General features: G+C 44.9%; 16 non-coding genes across 16 annotated transcripts; all 16 read right to left on the bottom strand.

Moving 5' to 3' along the window:
* Positions 1-577: 577 nt before the first annotated feature.
* On the bottom strand, positions 578-768 carry LOC141225817 (U2 spliceosomal RNA). The gene has a single exon (XR_012293053.1). It is a non-coding gene; the product is annotated as a U2 spliceosomal RNA (small nuclear RNA).
* Positions 769-1,890: 1,122 nt separating this feature from the next.
* Positions 1,891-2,081, bottom strand: LOC141225818 (U2 spliceosomal RNA). Its single transcript, XR_012293054.1, has one exon. It is a non-coding gene; the product is annotated as a U2 spliceosomal RNA (small nuclear RNA).
* A 1,120-nt stretch (positions 2,082-3,201) lies between these two features.
* LOC141225819 (U2 spliceosomal RNA) lies at positions 3,202-3,392 on the bottom strand. Its single transcript, XR_012293056.1, has one exon. It is a non-coding gene; the product is annotated as a U2 spliceosomal RNA (small nuclear RNA).
* A 1,120-nt stretch (positions 3,393-4,512) lies between these two features.
* On the bottom strand, positions 4,513-4,703 carry LOC141225820 (U2 spliceosomal RNA). The gene has a single exon (XR_012293057.1). It is a non-coding gene; the product is annotated as a U2 spliceosomal RNA (small nuclear RNA).
* Positions 4,704-5,823: 1,120 nt separating this feature from the next.
* Positions 5,824-6,014, bottom strand: LOC141225821 (U2 spliceosomal RNA). Its single transcript, XR_012293058.1, has one exon. It is a non-coding gene; the product is annotated as a U2 spliceosomal RNA (small nuclear RNA).
* A 1,120-nt stretch (positions 6,015-7,134) lies between these two features.
* Positions 7,135-7,325, bottom strand: LOC141225822 (U2 spliceosomal RNA). Its single transcript, XR_012293059.1, has one exon. It is a non-coding gene; the product is annotated as a U2 spliceosomal RNA (small nuclear RNA).
* A 1,120-nt stretch (positions 7,326-8,445) lies between these two features.
* Positions 8,446-8,636, bottom strand: LOC141225823 (U2 spliceosomal RNA). The gene has a single exon (XR_012293060.1). It is a non-coding gene; the product is annotated as a U2 spliceosomal RNA (small nuclear RNA).
* Positions 8,637-9,757: 1,121 nt separating this feature from the next.
* Positions 9,758-9,948, bottom strand: LOC141225825 (U2 spliceosomal RNA). Its single transcript, XR_012293061.1, has one exon. It is a non-coding gene; the product is annotated as a U2 spliceosomal RNA (small nuclear RNA).
* A 1,120-nt stretch (positions 9,949-11,068) lies between these two features.
* On the bottom strand, positions 11,069-11,259 carry LOC141225827 (U2 spliceosomal RNA). The gene has a single exon (XR_012293063.1). It is a non-coding gene; the product is annotated as a U2 spliceosomal RNA (small nuclear RNA).
* A 1,119-nt stretch (positions 11,260-12,378) lies between these two features.
* On the bottom strand, positions 12,379-12,569 carry LOC141225828 (U2 spliceosomal RNA). Its single transcript, XR_012293064.1, has one exon. It is a non-coding gene; the product is annotated as a U2 spliceosomal RNA (small nuclear RNA).
* Positions 12,570-13,687: 1,118 nt separating this feature from the next.
* LOC141225829 (U2 spliceosomal RNA) lies at positions 13,688-13,878 on the bottom strand. The gene has a single exon (XR_012293065.1). It is a non-coding gene; the product is annotated as a U2 spliceosomal RNA (small nuclear RNA).
* A 1,121-nt stretch (positions 13,879-14,999) lies between these two features.
* LOC141226062 (U2 spliceosomal RNA) lies at positions 15,000-15,190 on the bottom strand. Its single transcript, XR_012293292.1, has one exon. It is a non-coding gene; the product is annotated as a U2 spliceosomal RNA (small nuclear RNA).
* A 1,121-nt stretch (positions 15,191-16,311) lies between these two features.
* Positions 16,312-16,502, bottom strand: LOC141226142 (U2 spliceosomal RNA). Its single transcript, XR_012293369.1, has one exon. It is a non-coding gene; the product is annotated as a U2 spliceosomal RNA (small nuclear RNA).
* A 1,118-nt stretch (positions 16,503-17,620) lies between these two features.
* On the bottom strand, positions 17,621-17,811 carry LOC141225830 (U2 spliceosomal RNA). The gene has a single exon (XR_012293066.1). It is a non-coding gene; the product is annotated as a U2 spliceosomal RNA (small nuclear RNA).
* A 1,121-nt stretch (positions 17,812-18,932) lies between these two features.
* LOC141225831 (U2 spliceosomal RNA) lies at positions 18,933-19,123 on the bottom strand. The gene has a single exon (XR_012293067.1). It is a non-coding gene; the product is annotated as a U2 spliceosomal RNA (small nuclear RNA).
* Positions 19,124-20,247: 1,124 nt separating this feature from the next.
* Positions 20,248-20,438, bottom strand: LOC141225832 (U2 spliceosomal RNA). Its single transcript, XR_012293068.1, has one exon. It is a non-coding gene; the product is annotated as a U2 spliceosomal RNA (small nuclear RNA).
* Positions 20,439-20,576: the final 138 nt, after the last annotated feature.

A 20,576-nucleotide genomic window follows, 5' to 3' on the forward strand; every position in this document is an offset into this window, starting at 1 on the left:
CCAAACTTTTTGGGTTGGTTTCTCTTTTATAGTCTGCAGGCATTAAATGAAAGAAATCAGTGTTCCAGCAGAGGGAGACAACGTTTCAGAAAAGGCATTGTAGCAAACCAAAAAAGAAATTTTAAGCGCAGCAGAGTAACCAGCTCACATACCTGTTAGCTCAGGTGAGTTTAAAAGGCTGCTGTTGATAACAAGGGCATTTGCTAAATAGATGGTGTGTGTGCAACAATATACTGAAAGGTCAATTATATTGTGCAGTTTATCTCACCACCTGTAGTTATTTAGGTGAAAGCTCCAAAATGCTTGCCTAATATGTCTGTTTATCCAAAAGGAAGTATAGAGGGAGAGCTAGATAGATAGCATTGCATTACATTACATTACATGGCAATGCAATGCACAGTTGCTGAAGTTGAACCAAAATGAGCTTGTCATCTGGCTTCTGCAACTTTTAACATGAAAAATCCAATGAGGAGAAGAAAAGCAAAGCCAAAGAGTCCATCCCAAAATCCGACAAACAAGCAAAATGAACAAAAAGCATTGAATTCAATTCTTTCTGATTTTAGAAACTGCATTAAAGAAGGGGTGCACCGGTCCTGGAGATACTGCAATACCAGGTCAATGCGTGGAGTGGACAGAGCAAGCTCTTTTTCCATCTCCCTGTTCTAAAAATCCATTTAATATATGGTCCCCAGATAGGGGACGTATCAGATATTAAACTGATAAGAACAGATACTACACTTGATCTTAGCCAAAAGGCCGAGAAGCGATAACCAGAATTGGTTTCCGACTACGGTGCCACCCAAGGATTCTGAAAAGTCCATTTGTGGAGATGGCCACCTGGACTCCCGTTAAGAAGACATGCTGTCAACCTCTAGATCCCTCACATGCCTGCACTTTTCGGCTTGCTGCTGCTGCAATCCACGCGTTTTAGATCTGCATAACTCCACCTCTTTTAGCACAGTACCCTCAACCCCCGGCTGTTCCCACCCGCCTCAACACCGTTGGAAGGGAGGAGAACCAATTAAGGCGGGGGGGGGGGGTGGAACGAGCAGCTGTCTACCCTTAGCAGGAGGGTTGCTGATTAATTACCTCTCCTGCTGCTGCTGCTGCTGGCTGTCCAGCAGCAGACTGAAGGTGGCTGCTGCTGTGCGCAGGTATATAAAGGCTCAGAGCCTATTATGACACGCGCAGCCAGCGTTCCATTGCCACATTCCGTCTACTGCAGGCGGGATACCTGGATGGCTGAATGTCACTGAGAAGCTCACAGAGACCGCCATAAGCAACAGTTTAAAAGAATGCCACAGACTAATCAACCAAACTTTTTGGGTTGGTTTCTCTTTTATAGTCTGCAGGCATTAAATGAAAGAAGTCAGTGTTCCAGCAGAGGGAGACAACGTTTCAGAAAAGGCATTGTAGCAAACCAAAAAAGAAATTTTAAGCGCAGCAGAGTAACCAGCTCACATACCTGTTAGCTCAGGTGAGTTTAAAAGGCTGCTGTTGATAACAAGGGCATTTGCTAAATAGATTGTGTGTGTGCAACAATATACTGAAAGGTCAATTATATTGTGCAGCTTATCTCACCACCTGTAGTTATTTAGGTGAAAGCTCCAAAATGCTTGCCTAATATGTCTGTTTATCCAAAAGGAAGTATAAAGGGAGAGCTAGATAGATAGCATTGCATTACAGTACATTACATGGCAATGCAATGCACAGTTGCTGAAGTTGAACCAAAATGAGCTTGTCATCTGGCTTCTGCAACTTTTAACATGAAAAATCCAATGAGGAGAAGAAATGCAAAGCCAAAGAGTCCATCCCAAAATCCGACAAACAAGCAAAATGAACAAAAAGCATTGAATTCAATTCTTTCTGATTTTAGAAACTGCATTAAAGAAGGGGTGCACCGGTCCTGGAGATACTGCAATACCAGGTCAATGCGTGGAGTGGACAGAGCAAGCTCTTTTTCCATCTCCCTGTTCTAAAAATCCATTTAATATATGGTCCCCAGATAGGGGACGTATCAGATATTAAACTGATAAGAACAGATACTACACTTGATCTTAGCCAAAAGGCCGAGAAGCGATAACCAGAATTGGTTTCCGACTACGGTGCCACCCAAGGATTCTGAAAAGTCCATTTGTGGAGATGGCCACCTGGACTCCCGTTAAGAAGACATGCTGTCAACCTCTAGATCCCTCACATGCCTGCACTTTTTGGCTTGCTGCTGCTGCAATCCACGCGTTTTAGATCTGCATAACTCCACCTCTTTTAGCACAGTACCCTCAACCCCCGGCTGTTCCCACCCGCCTCAACACCGTTGGAAGGGAGGAGAACGAATTAAGGCGGGGGGGGGGTGGAACGAGCAGCTGTCTACCCTTAGCAGGAGGGTTGCTGATTAATTACCTCTCCTGCTGCTGCTGCTGCTGGCTGTCCAGCAGCAGACTGAAGGTGGCTGCTGCTGTGCGCAGGTATATAAAGGCTCAGAGCCTATTATGACACGCGCAGCCAGCGTTCCATTGCCACATTCCGTCTACTGCAGGCGGGATACCTGGATGGCTGAATGTCACTGAGAAGCTCACAGAGACCGCCATAAGCAACAGTTTAAAAGAATGCCACAGACTAATCAACCAAACTTTTTGGGTTGGTTTCTCTTTTATAGTCTGCAGGCATTAAATGAAAGAAGTCAGTGTTCCAGCAGAGGGAGACAACGTTTCAGAAAAGGCATTGTAGCAAACCAAAAAAGAAATTTTAAGCGCAGCAGAGTAACCAGCTCACATACCTGTTAGCTCAGGTGAGTTTAAAAGGCTGCTGTTGATAACAAGGGCATTTGCTAAATAGATGGTGTGTGTGCAACAATATACTGAAAGGTCAATTATATTGTGCAGCTTATCTCACCACCTGTAGTTATTTAGGTGAAAGCTCCAAAATGCTTGCCTAATATGTCTGTTTATCCAAAAGGAAGTATAGAGGGAGAGCTAGATAGATAGCATTGCATTACATTACATTACATGGCAATGCAATGCACAGTTGCTGAAGTTGAACCAAAATGAGCTTGTCATCTGGCTTCTGCAACTTTTAACATGAAAAATCCAATGAGGAGAAGAAAAGCAAAGCCAAAGAGTCCATCCCAAAATCCGACAAACAAGCAAAATGAACAAAAAGCATTGAATTCAATTCTTTCTGATTTTAGAAACTGCATTAAAGAAGGGGTGCACCGGTCCTGGAGATACTGCAATACCAGGTCAATGCGTGGAGTGGACAGAGCAAGCTCTTTTTCCATCTCCCTGTTCTAAAAATCCATTTAATATATGGTCCCCAGATAGGGGACGTATCAGATATTAAACTGATAAGAACAGATACTACACTTGATCTTAGCCAAAAGGCCGAGAAGCGATAACCAGAATTGGTTTCCGACTACGGTGCCACCCAAGGATTCTGAAAAGTCCATTTGTGGAGATGGCCACCTGGACTCCCGTTAAGAAGACATGCTGTCAACCTCTAGATCCCTCACATGCCTGCACTTTTTGGCTTGCTGCTGCTGCAATCCACGCGTTTTAGATCTGCATAACTCCACCTCTTTTAGCACAGTACCCTCAACCCCCGGCTGTTCCCACCCGCCTCAACACCGTTGGAAGGGAGGAGAACCAATTAAGGCGGGGGGGGGGTGGAACGAGCAGCTGTCTACCCTTAGCAGGAGGGTTGCTGATTAATTACCTCTCCTGCTGCTGCTGCTGCTGGCTGTATAGCAGCAGGCTGAAGGTGGCTGCTGCTGTGCGCAGGTATATAAAGGCTCAGAGCCTATTATGACACGCGCAGCCAGCGTTCCATTGCCACATTCCGTCTACTGCAGGCGGGATACCTGGATGGCTGAATGTCACTGAGAAGCTCACAGAGACCGCCATAAGCAACAGTTTAAAAGAATGCCACAGACTAATCAACCAAACTTTTTGGGTTGGTTTCTCTTTTATAGTCTGCAGGCATTAAATGAAAGAAGTCAGTGTTCCAGCAGAGGGAGACAACGTTTCAGAAAAGGCATTGTAGCAAACCAAAAAAGAAATTTTAAGCGCAGCAGAGTAACCAGCTCACATACCTGTTAGCTCAGGTGAGTTTAAAAGGCTGCTGTTGATAACAAGGGCATTTGCTAAATAGATGGTGTGTGTGCAACAATATACTGAAAGGTCAATTATATTGTGCAGCTTATCTCACCACCTGTAGTTATTTAGGTGAAAGCTCCAAAATGCTTGCCTAATATGTCTGTTTATCCAAAAGGAAGTATAGAGGGAGAGCTAGATAGATAGCATTGCATTACATTACATTACATGGCAATGCAATGCACAGTTGCTGAAGTTGAACCAAAATGAGCTTGTCATCTGGCTTCTGCAACTTTTAACATGAAAAATCCAATGAGGAGAAGAAAAGCAAAGCCAAAGAGTCCATCCCAAAATCCGACAAACAAGCAAAATGAACAAAAAGCATTGAATTCAATTCTTTCTGATTTTAGAAACTGCATTAAAGAAGGGGTGCACCGGTCCTGGAGATACTGCAATACCAGGTCAATGCGTGGAGTGGACAGAGCAAGCTCTTTTTCCATCTCCCTGTTCTAAAAATCCATTTAATATATGGTCCCCAGATAGGGGACGTATCAGATATTAAACTGATAAGAACAGATACTACACTTGATCTTAGCCAAAAGGCCGAGAAGCGATAACCAGAATTGGTTTCCGACTACGGTGCCACCCAAGGATTCTGAAAAGTCCATTTGTGGAGATGGCCACCTGGACTCCCGTTAAGAAGACATGCTGTCAACCTCTAGATCCCTCACATGCCTGCACTTTTCGGCTTGCTGCTGCTGCAATCCACGCGTTTTAGATCTGCATAACTCCACCTCTTTTAGCACAGTACCCTCAACCCCCGGCTGTTCCCACCCGCCTCAACACCGTTGGAAGGGAGGAGAACCAATTAAGGCGGGGGGGGGGTGGAACGAGCAGCTGTCTACCCTTAGCAGGAGGGTTGCTGATTAATTACCTCTCCTGCTGCTGCTGCTGCTGGCTGTCCAGCAGCAGACTGAAGGTGGCTGCTGCTGTGCGCAGGTATATAAAGGCTCAGAGCCTATTATGACACGCGCAGCCAGCGTTCCATTGCCACATTCCGTCTACTGCAGGCGGGATACCTGGATGGCTGAATGTCACTGAGAAGCTCACAGAGACCGCCATAAGCAACAGTTTAAAAGAATGCCACAGACTAATCAACCAAACTATTTGGGTTGGTTTCTCTTTTATAGTCTGCAGGCATTAAATGAAAGAAGTCAGTGTTCCAGCAGAGGTAGACAACGTTTCAGAAAAGGCATTGTAGCAAACCAAAAAAGAAATTTTAAGCGCAGCAGAGTAACCAGCTCACATACCTGTTAGCTCAGGTGAGTTTAAAAGGCTGCTGTTGATAACAAGGGCATTTGCTAAATAGATGGTGTGTGTGCAACAATATACTGAAAGGTCAATTATATTGTGCAGCTTATCTCACCACCTGTAGTTATTTAGGTGAAAGCTCCAAAATGCTTGCCTAATATGTCTGTTTATCCAAAAGGAAGTATAGAGGGAGAGCTAGATAGATAGCATTGCATTACATTACATTACATGGCAATGCAATGCACAGTTGCTGAAGTTGAACCAAAATGAGCTTGTCATCTGGCTTCTGCAACTTTTAACATGAAAAATCCAATGAGGAGAAGAAAAGCAAAGCCAAAGAGTCCATCCCAAAATCCGACAAACAAGCAAAATGAACAAAAAGCATTGAATTCAATTCTTTCTGATTTTAGAAACTGCATTAAAGAAGGGGTGCACCGGTCCTGGAGATACTGCAATACCAGGTCAATGCGTGGAGTGGACAGAGCAAGCTCTTTTTCCATCTCCCTGTTCTAAAAATCCATTTAATATATGGTCCCCAGATAGGGGACGTATCAGATATTAAACTGATAAGAACAGATACTACACTTGATCTTAGCCAAAAGGCCGAGAAGCGATAACCAGAATTGGTTTCCGACTACGGTGCCACCCAAGGATTCTGAAAAGTCCATTTGTGGAGATGGCCACCTGGACTCCCGTTAAGAAGACATGCTGTCAACCTCTAGATCCCTCACATGCCTGCACTTTTCGTCTTGCTGCTGCTGCAATCCACGCGATTTAGATCTGCATAACTCCACCTCTTTTAGCACAGTACCCTCAACCCCCGGCTGTTCCCACCCGCCTCAACACCGTTGGAAGGGAGGAGAACCAATTAAGGCGGGGGGGGGGTGGAACGAGCAGCTGTCTACCCTTAGCAGGAGGGTTGCTGATTAATTACCTCTCCTGCTGCTGCTGCTGCTGGCTGTCCAGCAGCAGACTGAAGGTGGCTGCTGCTGTGCGCAGGTATATAAAGGCTCAGAGCCTATTATGACACGCGCAGCCAGCGTTCCATTGCCACATTCCATCTACTGCAGGCGGGATACCTGGATGGCTGAATGTCACTGAGAAGCTCACAGAGACCGCCATAAGCAACAGTTTAAAAGAATGCCACAGACTAATCAACCAAACTTTTTGGGTTGGTTTCTCTTTTATAGTCTGCAGGCATTAAATGAAAGAAGTCAGTGTTCCAGCAGAGGGAGACAACGTTTCAGAAAAGGCATTGTAGCAAACCAAAAAAGAAATTTTAAGCGCAGCAGAGTAACCAGCTCACATACCTGTTAGCTCAGGTGAGTTTAAAAGGCTGCTGTTGATAACAAGGGCATTTGCTAAATAGATGGTGTGTGTGCAACAATATACTGAAAGGTCAATTATATTGTGCAGCTTATCTCACCACCTGTAGTTATTTAGGTGAAAGCTCCAAAATGCTTGCCTAATATGTCTGTTTATCCAAAAGGAAGTATAGAGGGAGAGCTTGATAGATAGCATTGCATTACATTACATTACATGGCAATGCAATGCACAGTTGCTGAAGTTGAACCAAAATGAGCTTGTCATCTGGCTTCTGCAACTTTTAACATGAAAAATCCAATGAGGAGAAGAAAAGCAAAGCCAAAGAGTCCATCCCAAAATCCGACAAACAAGCAAAATGAACAAAAAGCATTGAATTCAATTCTTTCTGATTTTAGAAACTGCATTAAAGAAGGGGTGCACCGGTCCTGGAGATACTGCAATACCAGGTCAATGCGTGGAGTGGACAGAGCAAGCTCTTTTTCCATCTCCCTGTTCTAAAAATCCATTTAATATATGGTCCCCAGATAGGGGACGTATCAGATATTAAACTGATAAGAACAGATACTACACTTGATCTTAGCCAAAAGGCCGAGAAGCGATAACCAGAATTGGTTTCCGACTACGGTGCCACCCAAGGATTCTGAAAAGTCCATTTGTGGAGATGGCCACCTGGACTCCCGTTAAGAAGACATGCTGTCAACCTCTAGATCCCTCACATGCCTGCACTTTTCGGCTTGCTGCTGCTGCAATCCACGCGTTTTAGATCTGCATAACTCCACCTCTTTTAGCACAGTACCCTCAACCCCCGGCTGTTCCCACCCGCCTCAACACCGTTGGAAGGGAGGAGAACCAATTAAGGCGGGGGGGGGTGGAACGAGCAGCTGTCTACCCTTAGCAGGAGGGTTGCTGATTAATTACCTCTTCTGCTGCTGCTGCTGCTGGCTGTCCAGCAGCAGACTGAAGGTGGCTGCTGCTGTGCGCAGGTATATAAAGGCTCAGAGCCTATTATGACACGCGCAGCCAGCGTTCCATTGCCACATTCCGTCTACTGCAGGCGGGATACCTGGATGGCTGAATGTCACTGAGAAGCTCACAGAGACCGCCATAAGCAACAGTTTAAAAGAATGCCACAGACTAATCAACCAAACTTTTTGGGTTGGTTTCTCTTTTATAGTCTGCAGGCATTAAATGAAAGAAGTCAGTGTTCCAGCAGAGGGAGACAACGTTTCAGAAAAGGCATTGTAGCAAACCAAAAAAGAAATTTTAAGCGCAGCAGAGTAACCAGCTCACATACCTGTTAGCTCAGGTGAGTTTAAAAGGCTGCTGTTGATAACAAGGGCATTTGCTAAATAGATGGTGTGTGTGCAACAATATACTGAAAGGTCAATTATATTGTGCAGCTTATCTCACCACCTGTAGTTATTTAGGTGAAAGCTCCAAAATGCTTGCCTAATATGTCTGTTTATCCAAAAGGAAGTATAGAGGGAGAGCTAGATAGATAGCATTGCATTACATTACATTACATGGCAATGCAATGCACAGTTGCTGAAAGTTGAACCAAAATGAGCTTGTCATCTGGCTTCTGCAACTTTTAACATGAAAAATCCAATGAGGAGAAGAAAAGCAAAGCCAAAGAGTCCATCCCAAAATCCGACAAACAAGCAAAATGAACAAAAAGCATTGAATTCAATTCTTTCTGATTTTAGAAACTGCATTAAAGAAGGGGTGCACCGGTCCTGGAGATACTGCAATACCAGGTCAATGCGTGGAGTGGACAGAGCAAGCTCTTTTTCCATCTCCCTGTTCTAAAAATCCATTTAATATATGGTCCCCAGATAGGGGACGTATCAGATATTAAACTGATAAGAACAGATACTACACTTGATCTTAGCCAAAAGGCCGAGAAGCGATAACCAGAATTGGTTTCCGACTACGGTGCCACCCAAGGATTCTGAAAAGTCCATTTGTGGAGATGGCCACCTGGACTCCCGTTAAGAAGACATGCTGTCAACCTCTAGATCCCTCACATGCCTGCACTTTTCGGCTTGCTGCTGCTGCAATCCACGCGTTTTAGATCTGCATAACTCCACCTCTTTTAGCACAGTACCCTCAACCCCCGGCTGTTCCCACCCGCCTCAACACCATTAAAAGGGAGGAGAACCAATTAAGGCGGGGGGGGGGGTGGAACGAGCAGCTGTCTACCCTTAGCAGGAGGGTTGCTGATTAATTACCTCTCCTGCTGCTGCTGCTGCTGGCTGTCCAGCAGCAGACTGAAGGTGGCTGCTGCTGTGCGCAGGTATATAAAGGCTCAGAGCCTATTATGACACGCGCAGCCAGCGTTCCATTGCCACATTCCGTCTACTGCAGGCGGGATACCTGGATGGCTGAATGTCACTGAGAAGCTCACAGAGACCGCCATAAGCAACAGTTTAAAAGAATGCCACAGACTAATCAACCAAACTTTTTGGGTTGGTTTCTCTTTTATAGTCTGCAGGCATTAAATGAAAGAAGTCAGTGTTCCAGCAGAGGGAGACAACGTTTCAGAAAAGGCATTGTAGCAAACCAAAAAAGAAATTTTAAGTGCAGCAGAGTAACCAGCTCACATACCTGTTAGCTCAGGTGAGTTTAAAAGGCTGCTGTTGATAACAAGGGCATTTGCTAAATAGATGGTGTGTGTGCAACAATATACTGAAAGGTCAATTATATTGTGCAGCTTATCTCACCACCTGTAGTTATTTAGGTGAAAGCTCCAAAATGCTTGCCTAATATGTCTGTTTATCCAAAAGGAAGTATAGAGGGAGAGCTAGATAGATAGCATTGCATTACTTTACATTACATGGCAATGCAATGCACAGTTGCTGAAGTTGAACCAAAATGAGCTTGTCATCTGGCTTCTGCAACTTTTAACATGAAAAATCCAATGAGGAGAAGAAAAGCAAAGCCAAAGAGTCCATCCCAAAATCCGACAAACAAGCAAAATGAACAAAAAGCATTGAATTCAATTCTTTCTGATTTTAGAAACTGCATTAAAGAAGGGGTGCACCGGTCCTGGAGATACTGCAATACCAGGTCAATGCGTGGAGTGGACAGAGCAAGCTCTTTTTCCATCTCCCTGTTCTAAAAATCCATTTAATATATGGTCCCCAGATAGGGGACGTATCAGATATTAAACTGATAAGAACAGATACTACACTTGATCTTAGCCAAAAGGCCGAGAAGCGATAACCAGAATTGGTTTCCGACTACGGTGCCACCCAAGGATTCTGAAAAGTCCATTTGTGGAGATGGCCACCTGGACTCCCGTTAAGAAGACATGCTGTCAACCTCTAGATCCCTCACATGCCTGCACTTTTCGGCTTGCTGCTGCTGCAATCCACGCGTTTTAGATCTGCATAACTCCACCTCTTTTAGCACAGTACCCTCAACCCCCGGCTGTTCCCACCCGCCTCAACACCGTTGGAAGGGAGGAGAACCAATTAAGGCGGGGGGGGGGTGGAACGAGCAGCTGTCTACCCTTAGCAGGAGGGTTGCTGATTAATTACCTCTCCTGCTGCTGCTGCTGCTGGCTGTCCAGCAGCAGACTGAAGGTGGCTGCTGCTGTGCGCAGGTATATAAAGGCTCAGAGCCTATTATGACACGCGCAGCCAGCGTTCCATTGCCACATTCCGTCTACTGCAGGCGGGATACCTGGATGGCTGAATGTCACTGAGAAGCTCACAGAGACCGCCATAAGCAACAGTTTAAAAGAATGCCACAGACTAATCAACCAAACTTTTTGGGTTGGTTTCTCTTTTATAGTCTGCAGGCATTAAATGAAAGAAGTCAGTGTTCCAGCAGAGGGAGACAACGTTTCAGAAAAGGCATTGTAGCAAACCAAAAAAGAAATTTTAAGTGCAGCAGAGTAACCAGCTCACATACCTGTTAGCTCAGGTGAGTTTAAAAGGCTGCTGTTGATAACAAGGGCATTTGCTAAATAGATGGTGTGTGTGCAACAATATACTGAAAGGTCAATTATATTGTGCAGCTTATCTCACCACCTGTAGTTATTTAGGTGAAAGCTCCAAAATGCTTGCCTAATATGTCTGTTTATCCAAAAGGAAGTATAGAGGGAGAGCTAGATAGATAGCATTGCATTACATTACATTACATGGCAATGCAATGCACAGTTGCTGAAGTTGAACCAAAATGAGCTTGTCATCTGGCTTCTGCAACTTTTAACATGAAAAATCCAATGAGGAGAAGAAAAGCAAAGCCAAAGAGTCCATCCCAAAATCCGACAAACAAGCAAAATGAACAAAAAGCATTGAATTCAATTCTTTCTGATTTTAGAAACTGCATTAAAGAAGGGGTGCACCGGTCCTGGAGATACTGCAATACCAGGTCAATGCGTGGAGTGGACAGAGCAAGCTCTTTTTCCATCTCCCTGTTCTAAAAATCCATTTAATATATGGTCCCCAGATAGGGGACGTATCAGATATTAAACTGATAAGAACAGATACTACACTTGATCTTAGCCAAAAGGCCGAGAAGCGATAACCAGAATTGGTTTCCGACTACGGTGCCACCCAAGGATTCTGAAAAGTCCATTTGTGGAGATGGCCACCTGGACTCCCGTTAAGAAGACATGCTGTCAACCTCTAGATCCCTCACATGCCTGCACTTTTCGGCTTGCTGCTGCTGCAATCCACGCGTTTTAGATCTGCATAACTCCACCTCTTTTAGCACAGTACCCTCAACCCCCGGCTGTTCCCACCCGCCTCAACACCGTTGGAAGGGAGGAGAACCAATTAAGGCGGGGAGGGGGGGTGGAACGAGCAGCTGTCTACCCTTAGCAGGAGGGTTGCTGATTAATTACCTCTCCTGCTGCTGCTGCTGGCTGTCCAGCAGCAGACTGAAGGTGGCTGCTGCTGTGCGCAGGTATATAAAGGCTCAGAGCCTATTATGACACGCGCAGCCAGCGTTCCATTGCCACATTCCGTCTACTGCAGGCGGGATACCTGGATGGCTGAATGTCACTGAGAAGCTCACAGAGACCGCCATAAGCAACAGTTTAAAAGAATGCCACAGACTAATCAACCAAACTTTTTGGGTTGGTTTCTCTTTTATAGTCTGCAGGCATTAAATGAAAGAAGTCAGTGTTCCAGCAGAGGGAGACAACGTTTCAGAAAAGGCATTGTAGCAAACCAAAAAAGAAATTTTAAGCGCAGCAGAGTAACCAGCTCACATACCTGTTAGCTCAGGTGAGTTTAAAAGGCTGCTGTTGATAACAAGGGCATTTGCTAAATAGATGGTGTGTGTGCAACAATATACTGAAAGGTCAATTATATTGTGCAGCTTATCTCACCACCTGTAGTTATTTAGGTGAAAGCTCCAAAATGCTTGCCTAATATGTCTGTTTATCCAAAAGGAAGTATAGAGGGAGAGCTAGATAGATAGCATTGCATTACATTACATTACATGGCAATGCAATGCACAGTTGCTGAAGTTGAACCAAAATGAGCTTGTCATCTGGCTTCTGCAACTTTTAACATGAAAAATCCAATGAGGAGAAGAAAAGCAAAGCCAAAGAGTCCATCCCAAAATCCGACAAACAAGCAAAATGAACAAAAAGCATTGAATTCAATTCTTTCTGATTTTAGAAACTGCATTAAAGAAGGGGTGCACCGGTCCTGGAGATACTGCAATACCAGGTCAATGCGTGGAGTGGACAGAGCAAGCTCTTTTTCCATCTCCCTGTTCTAAAAATCCATTTAATATATGGTCCCCAGATAGGGGACGTATCAGATATTAAACTGATAAGAACAGATACTACACTTGATCTTAGCCAAAAGGCCGAGAAGCGATAACCAGAATTGGTTTCCGACTACGGTGCCACCCAAGGATTCTGAAAAGTCCATTTGTGGAGATGGCCACCTGGACTCCCGTTAAGAAGACATGCTGTCAACCTCTAGATCCCTCACATGCCTGCACTTTTCGGCTTGCTGCTGCTGCAATCCACGCGTTTTAGATCTGCATAACTCCACCTCTTTTAGCACAGTACCCTCAACCCCCGGCTGTTCCCACCCGCCTCAACACCGTTGGAAGGGAGGAGAACCAATTAAGGCGGGGGGGGTGGAACGAGCAGCTGTCTACCCTTAGCAGGAGGGTTGCTGATTAATTACCTCTCCTGCTGCTGCTGCTGCTGGCTGTCCAGCAGCAGACTGAAGGTGGCTGCTGCTGTGCGCAGGTATATAAAGGCTCAGAGCCTATTATGACACGCGCAGCCAGCGTTCCATTGCCACATTCCGTCTACTGCAGGCGGGATACCTGGATGGCTGAATGTCACTGAGAAGCTCACAGAGACCGCCATAAGCAACAGTTTAAAAGAATGCCACAGACTAATCAACCAAACTTTTTGGGTTGGTTTCTCTTTTATAGTCTGCAGGCATTAAATGAAAGAAGTCAGTGTTCCAGCAGAGGGAGACAACGTTTCAGAAAAGGCATTGTAGAAAACCAAAAAAGAAATTTTAAGCGCAGCAGAGTAACCAGCTCACATACCTGTTAGCTCAGGTGAGTTTAAAAGGCTGCTGTTGATAACAAGGGCATTTGCTAAATAGATGGTGTGTGTGCAACAATATACTGAAAGGTCAATTATATTGTGCAGCTTATCTCACCACCTGTAGTTATTTAGGTGAAAGCTCCAAAATGCTTGCCTAATATGTCTGTTTATCCAAAAGGAAGTATAGAGGGAGAGCTAGATAGATAGCATTGCATTACATTACATTACATGGCAATGCAATGCACAGTTGCTGAAGTTGAACCAAAATGAGCTTGTCATCTGGCTTCTGCAACTTTTAACATGAAAAATCCAATGAGGAGAAGAAAAGCAAAGCCAAAGAGTCCATCCCAAAATCCGACAAACAAGCAAAATGAACAAAAAGCATTGAATTCAATTCTTTCTGATTTTAGAAACTGCATTAAAGAAGGGGTGCACCGGTCCTGGAGATACTGCAATACCAGGTCAATGCGTGGAGTGGACAGAGCAAGCTCTTTTTCCATCTCCCTGTTCTAAAAATCCATTTAATATATGGTCCCCAGATAGGGGACGTATCAGATATTAAACTGATAAGAACAGATACTACACTTGATCTTAGCCAAAAGGCCGAGAAGCGATAACCAGAATTGGTTTCCGACTACGGTGCCACCCAAGGATTCTGAAAAGTCCATTTGTGGAGATGGCCACCTGGACTCCCGTTAAGAAGACATGCTGTCAACCTCTAGATCCCTCACATGCCTGCACTTTTCGGCTTGCTGCTGCTGCAATCCACGCGTTTTAGATCTGCATAACTCCACCTCTTTTAGCACAGTACCCTCAACCCCCGGCTGTTCCCACCCGCCTCAACACCGTTGGAAGGGAGGAGAACCAATTAAGGCGGGGGGGGGGGTGGAACGAGCAGCTGTCTACCCTTAGCAGGAGGGTTGCTGATTAATTACCTCTCCTGCTGCTGCTGCTGCTGGCTGTCCAGCAGCAGACTGAAGGTGGCTGCTGCTGTGCGCAGGTATATAAAGGCTCAGAGCCTATTATGACACGCGCAGCCAGCGTTCCATTGCCACATTCCGTCTACTGCAGGCGGGATACCTGGATGGCTGAATGTCACTGAGAAGCTCACAGAGACCGCCATAAGCAACAGTTTAAAAGAATGCCACAGACTAATCAACCAAACTTTTTGGGTTGGTTTCTCTTTTATAGTCTGCAGGCATTAAATGAAAGAAGTCAGTGTTCCAGCAGAGGGAGACAACGTTTCAGAAAAGGCATTGTAGCAAACCAAAAAAGAAATTTTAAGCGCAGCAGAGTAACCAGCTCACATACCTGTTAGCTCAGGTGAGTTTAAAAGGCTGCTGTTGATAACAAGGGCATTTGCTAAATAGATGGTGTGTGTGCAACAATATACTGAAAGGTCAATTATATTGTGCAGCTTATCTCACCACCTGTAGTTATTTAGGTGAAAGCTCCAAAATGCTTGCCTAATATGTCTGTTTATCCAAAAGGAAGTATAGAGGGAGAGTTAGATAGATAGCATTGCATTACATTACATTACATGGCAATGCAATGCACAGTTGCTGAAGTTGAACCAAAATGAGCTTGTCATCTGGCTTCTGCAACTTTTAACATGAAAAATCCAATGAGGAGAAGAAAAGCAAAGCCAAAGAGTCCATCCCAAAATCCGACAAACAAGCAAAATCAACAAAAAGCATTGAATTCAATTCTTTCTGATTTTAGAAACTGCATTAAAGAAGGGGTGCACAGGTCCTGGAGATACTGCAATACCAGGTCAATGCGTGGAGTGGACAGAGCAAGCTCTTTTTCCATCTCCCTGTTCTAAAAATCCATTTAATATATGGTCCCCAGATAGGGGACGTATCAGATATTAAACTGATAAGAACAGATACTACACTTGATCTTAGCCAAAAGGCCGAGAAGCGATAACCAGAATTGGTTTCCGACTACGGTGCCACCCAAGGATTCTGAAAAGTCCATTTGTGGAGATGGCCACCTGGACTCCCGTTAAGAAGACATGCTGTCAACCTCTAGATCCCTCACATGCCTGCACTTTTCGGCTTGCTGCTGCTGCAATCCACGCGTTTTAGATCTGCATAACTCCACCTCTTTTAGCACAGTACCCTCAACCCCCGGCTGTTCCCACCCGCCTCAACACCGTTGGAAGGGAGGAGAACCAATTAAGGCGGGGGGGGGGGTGGAACGAGCAGCTGTCTACCCTTAGCAGGAGGGTTGCTGATTAATTACCTCTCCTGCTGCTGCTGCTGCTGGCTGTCCAGCAGCAGACTGAAGGTGGCTGCAGCTGTGCGCAGGTATATAAAGGCTCAGAGCATATTATGACACGCGCAGCCAGCGTTCCATTGCCACATTCCGTCTACTGCAGGCGGGATACCTGGATGGCTGAATGTCACTGAGAAGCTCACAGAGACCGCCATAAGCAACAGTTTAAAAGAATGCCACAGACTAATCAACCAAACTTTTTGGGTTGGTTTCTCTTTTATAGTCTGCAGGCATTAAATGAAAGAAGTCAGTGTTCCAGCAGAGGGAGACAACGTTTCAGAAAAGGCATTGTAGCAAACCAAAAAAGAAATTTTAAGCGCAGCAGAGTAACCAGCTCACATACCTGTTAGCTCAGGTGAGTTTAAAAGGCTGCTGTTGATAACAAGGGCATTTGCTAAATAGATGGTGTGTGTGCAACAATATACTGAAAGGTCAATTATATTGTGCAGCTTATCTCACCACCTGTAGTTATTTAGGTGAAAGCTCCAAAATGCTTGCCTAATATGTCTGTTTATCCAAAAGGAAGTATAGAGGGAGAGCTAGATAGATAGCATTGCATTACATTACATTACATGGCAATGCAATGCACAGTTGCTGAAGTTGAACCAAAATGAGCTTGTCATCTGGCTTCTGCAACTTTTAACATGAAAAATCCAATGAGGAGAAGAAAAGCAAAGCCAAAGAGTCCATCCCAAAATCCGACAAACAAGCAAAATGAACAAAAAGCATTGAATTCAATTCTTTCTGATTTTAGAAACTGCATTAAAGAAGGAGTGCACCGGTCGTGGAGATACTGCAATACCAGGTCAATGCGTGGAGTGGACAGAGCAAGCTCTTTTTCCATCTCCCTGTTCTAAAAATCCATTTAATATATGGTCCCCAGATAGGGGACGTATCAGATATTAAACTGATAAGAACAGATACTACACTTGATCTTAGCCAAAAGGCCGAGAAGCGATAACCAGAATTGGTTTCCGACTACGGTGCCACCCAAGGATTCTGAAAAGTACATTTGTGGAGATGGCCACCTGGACTCCCATTAAGAAGACATGCTGTCAACCTCTAGATCCCTCACATGCCTGCACTTTTCGGCTTGCTGCTGCTGCAATCCACGCGTTTTAGATCTGCATAACTCCACCTCTTTTAGCACAGTACCCTCAACCCCCAGCTGTTCCCACCCGCCTCAACACCGTTGGAAGGGAGGAGAACCAATTAAGGCGGGGAGGGGGGTGGAACGAGCAGCTGTCTACCCTTAGCAGGAGGGTTGCTGATTAATTACCTCTCCTGCTGCTGCTGCTGGCTGTCCAGCAGCAGACTGAAGGTGGCTGCTGCTGTGCGCAGGTATATAAAGGCTCAGAGCCTATTATGACACGCGCAGCCAGCGTTCCATTGCCACATTCCGTCTACTGCAGGCGGGATACCTGGATGGCTGAATGTCACTGAGAAGCTCACAGAGACCGCCATAAGCAACAGTTTAAAAGAATGCCACAGACTAATCAACCAAACTTTTTGGGTTGGTTTCTCTTTTATAGTCTGCAGGCATTAAATGAAAGAAGTCAGTGTTCCAGCAGAGGGAGACAACGTTTCAGAAAAGGCATTGTAGCAAACCAAAAAAGAAATTTTAAGCGCAGCAGAGTAACCAGCTCACATACCTGTTAGCTCAGGTGAGTTTAAAAGGCTGCTGTTGATAACAAGGGCATTTGCTAAATAGATGGTGTGTGTGCAACAATATACTGAAAGGTCAATTATATTGTGCAGCTTATCTCACCACCTGTAGTTATTTAGGTGAAAGCTCCAAAATGCTTGCCTAATATGTCTGTTTATCCAAAAGGAAGTATAGAGGGAGAGCTAGATAGATAGCATTGCATTACATTACATTACATGGCAATGCAATGCACAGTTGCTGAAGTTGAACCAAAATGAGCTTGTCATCTGGCTTCTGCAACTTTTAACATGAAAAATCCAATGAGGAGAAGAAAAGCAAAGCCAAAGAGTCCATCCCAAAATCCGACAAACAAGCAAAATGAACAAAAAGCATTGAATTCAATTCTTTCTGATTTTAGAAACTGCATTAAAGAAGGGGTGCACCGGTCCTGGAGATACTGCAATACCAGGTCAATGCGTGGAGTGGACAGAGCAAGCTCTTTTTCCATCTCCCTGTTCTAAAAATCCATTTAATATATGGTCCCCAGATAGGGGACGTATCAGATATTAAACTGATAAGAACAGATACTACACTTGATCTTAGCCAAAAGGCCGAGAAGCGATAACCAGAATTGGTTTCCGACTACGGTGCCACCCAAGGATTCTGAAAAGTCCATTTGTGGAGATGGCCACCTGGACTCCCGTTAAGAAGACATGCTGTCAACCTCTAGATCCCTCACATGCCTGCACTTTTCGGCTTGCTGCTGCTGCAATCCACGCGTTTTAGATCTGCATAACTCCACCTCTTTTAGCACAGTACCCTCAACCCCTGGCTGTTCCCACCCGCCTCAACACCGTTGGAAGGGAGGAGAACCAATTAAGGCGGGGGGGGGGGTGGAACGAGCAGCTGTCTACCCTTAGCAGGAGGGTTGCTGATTAATTACCTCTCCTGCTGCTGCTGCTGCTGGCTGTCCAGCAGCAGACTGAAGGTGGCTGCTGCTGTGCGCAGGTATATAAAGGCTCAGAGCCTATTATGACACGCGCAGCCAGCGTTCCATTGCCACATTCCGTCTACTGCAGGCGGGATACCTGGATGGCTGAATGTCACTGAGAAGCTCACAGAGACCGCCATAAGCAACAGTTTAAAAGAATGCCACAGACTAATCAACCAAACTTTTTGGGTTGGTTTCTCTTTTATAGTCTGCAGGCATTAAATGAAAGAAGTCAGTGTTCCAGCAGAGGGAGACAACGTTTCAGAAAAGGCATTGTAGCAAACCAAAAAAGAAATTTTAAGCGCAGCAGAGTAACCAGCTCACATACCTGTTAGCTCAGGTGAGTTTAAAAGGCTGCTGTTGATAACAAGGGCATTTGCTAAATAGATGGTGTGTGTGCAACAATATACTGAAAGGTCAATTATATTGTGCAGCTTATCTCACCACCTGTAGTTATTTAGGTGAAAGCTCCAAAATGCTTGCCTAATATGTCTGTTTATCCAAAAGGAAGTATAGAGGGAGAGCTAGATAGATAGCATTGCATTACATTACATTACATGGCAATGCAATGCACAGTTGCTGAAGTTGAACCAAAATGAGCTTGTCATCTGGCTTCTGCAACTTTTAACATGAAAAATCCAATGAGGAGAAGAAAAGCAAAGCCAAAGAGTCCATCCCAAAATCCGACAAACAAGCAAAATGAACAAAAAGCATTGAATTCAATTCTTTCTGATTTTAGAAACTGCATTAAAGAAGGGGTGCACCGGTCCTGGAGATACTGCAATACCAGGTCAATGCGTGGAGTGGACAGAGCAAGCTCTTTTTCCATCTCCCTGTTCTAAAAATCCATTTAATATATGGTCCCCAGATAGGGGACGTATCAGATATTAAACTGATAAGAACAGATACTACACTTGATCTTAGCCAAAAGGCCGAGAAGCGATAACCAGAATTGGTTTCCGACTACGGTGCCACCCAAGGATTCTGAAAAGTCCATTTGTGGAGATGGCCACCTGGACTCCCGTTAAGAAGACATGCTGTCAACCTCTAGATCCCTCACATGCCTGCACTTTTCGGCTTGCTGCTGCTGCAATCCACGCGTTTTAGATCTGCATAACTCCACCTCTTTTAGCACAGTACCCTCAACCCCCGGCTGTTCCCACCCGCCTCAACACCGTTGGAAGGGAGGAGAACCAATTAAGGCGGGGGGGGGGGGGGTGGAACGAGCAGCTGTCTACCCTTAGCAGGAGGGTTGCTGATTAATTACCTCTCCTGCTGCTGCTGCTGCTGGCTGTCCAGCAGCAGACTGAAGGTGGCTGCTGCTGTGCGCAGGTATATAAAGGCTCAGAGCCTATTATGACACGCGCAGCCAGCGTTCCATTGCCACATTCCGTCTACTGCAGGCGGGATACCTGGATGGCTGAATGTCACTGAGAAGCTCACAGAGACCGCCATAAGCAACAGTTTAAAAGAATGCCACAGACTAATCAACCAAACTTTTTGGGTTGATTTCTCTTTTATAGTCTGCAGGCATTAAATGAAAGAAGTCAGTGTTCCAGCAGAGGGAGACAACGTTTCAGAAAAGGCATTGTAGCAAACCAAAAAATAAATTTTAAGCGCAGCAGAGTAACCAGCTCACATACCTGTTAGCTCAGGTGAGTTTAAAAGGCTGCTGTTGATAACAAGGGCATTTGCTAAATAGATGGTGTGTGTGCAACAATATACTGAAAGGTCAATTATATTGTGCAGCTTATCTCACCACCTGTAGTTATTTAGGTGAAAGCTCCAAAATGCTTGCCTAATATGTCTGTTTATCCAAAAGGAAGTATAGAGGGAGAGCTAGATAGATAGCATTGCATTACATTACATTACATGGCAATGCAATGCACAGTTGCTGAAGTTGAACCAAAATGAGCTTGTCATCTGGCTTCTGCAACTTTTAACATGAAAAATCCAATGAGGAGAAGAAAAGCAAAGCCAAAGAGTCCATCCCAAAATCCGACAAACAAGCAAAATGAACAAAAAGCATTGAATTCAATTCTTTCTGATTTTAGAAACTGCATTAAAGAAGGGGTGCACCGGTCCTGGAGATACTGCAATACCAGGTCAATGCGTGGAGTGGACAGAGCAAGCTCTTTTTCCATCTCCCTGTTCTAAAAATCCATTTAATATATGGTCCCCAGATAGGGGACGTATCAGATATTAAACTGATAAGAACAGATACTACACTTGATCTTAGCCAAAAGGCCGAGAAGCGATAACCAGAATTGGTTTCCGACTACGGTGCCACCCAAGGATTCTGAAAAGTCCATTTGTGGAGATGGCCACCTGGACTCCCGTTAAGAAGACATGCTGTCAACCTCTAGATCCCTCACATGCCTGCACTTTTCGGCTTGC

This window comes from Phyllobates terribilis, unplaced genomic scaffold (assembly GCF_046119375.1).
Source record: "Phyllobates terribilis strain yellow unplaced genomic scaffold, ASM4611937v1 Scaffold_414__1_contigs__length_1644244, whole genome shotgun sequence".
NCBI lineage: Eukaryota > Metazoa > Chordata > Amphibia > Anura > Dendrobatidae > Phyllobates > Phyllobates terribilis.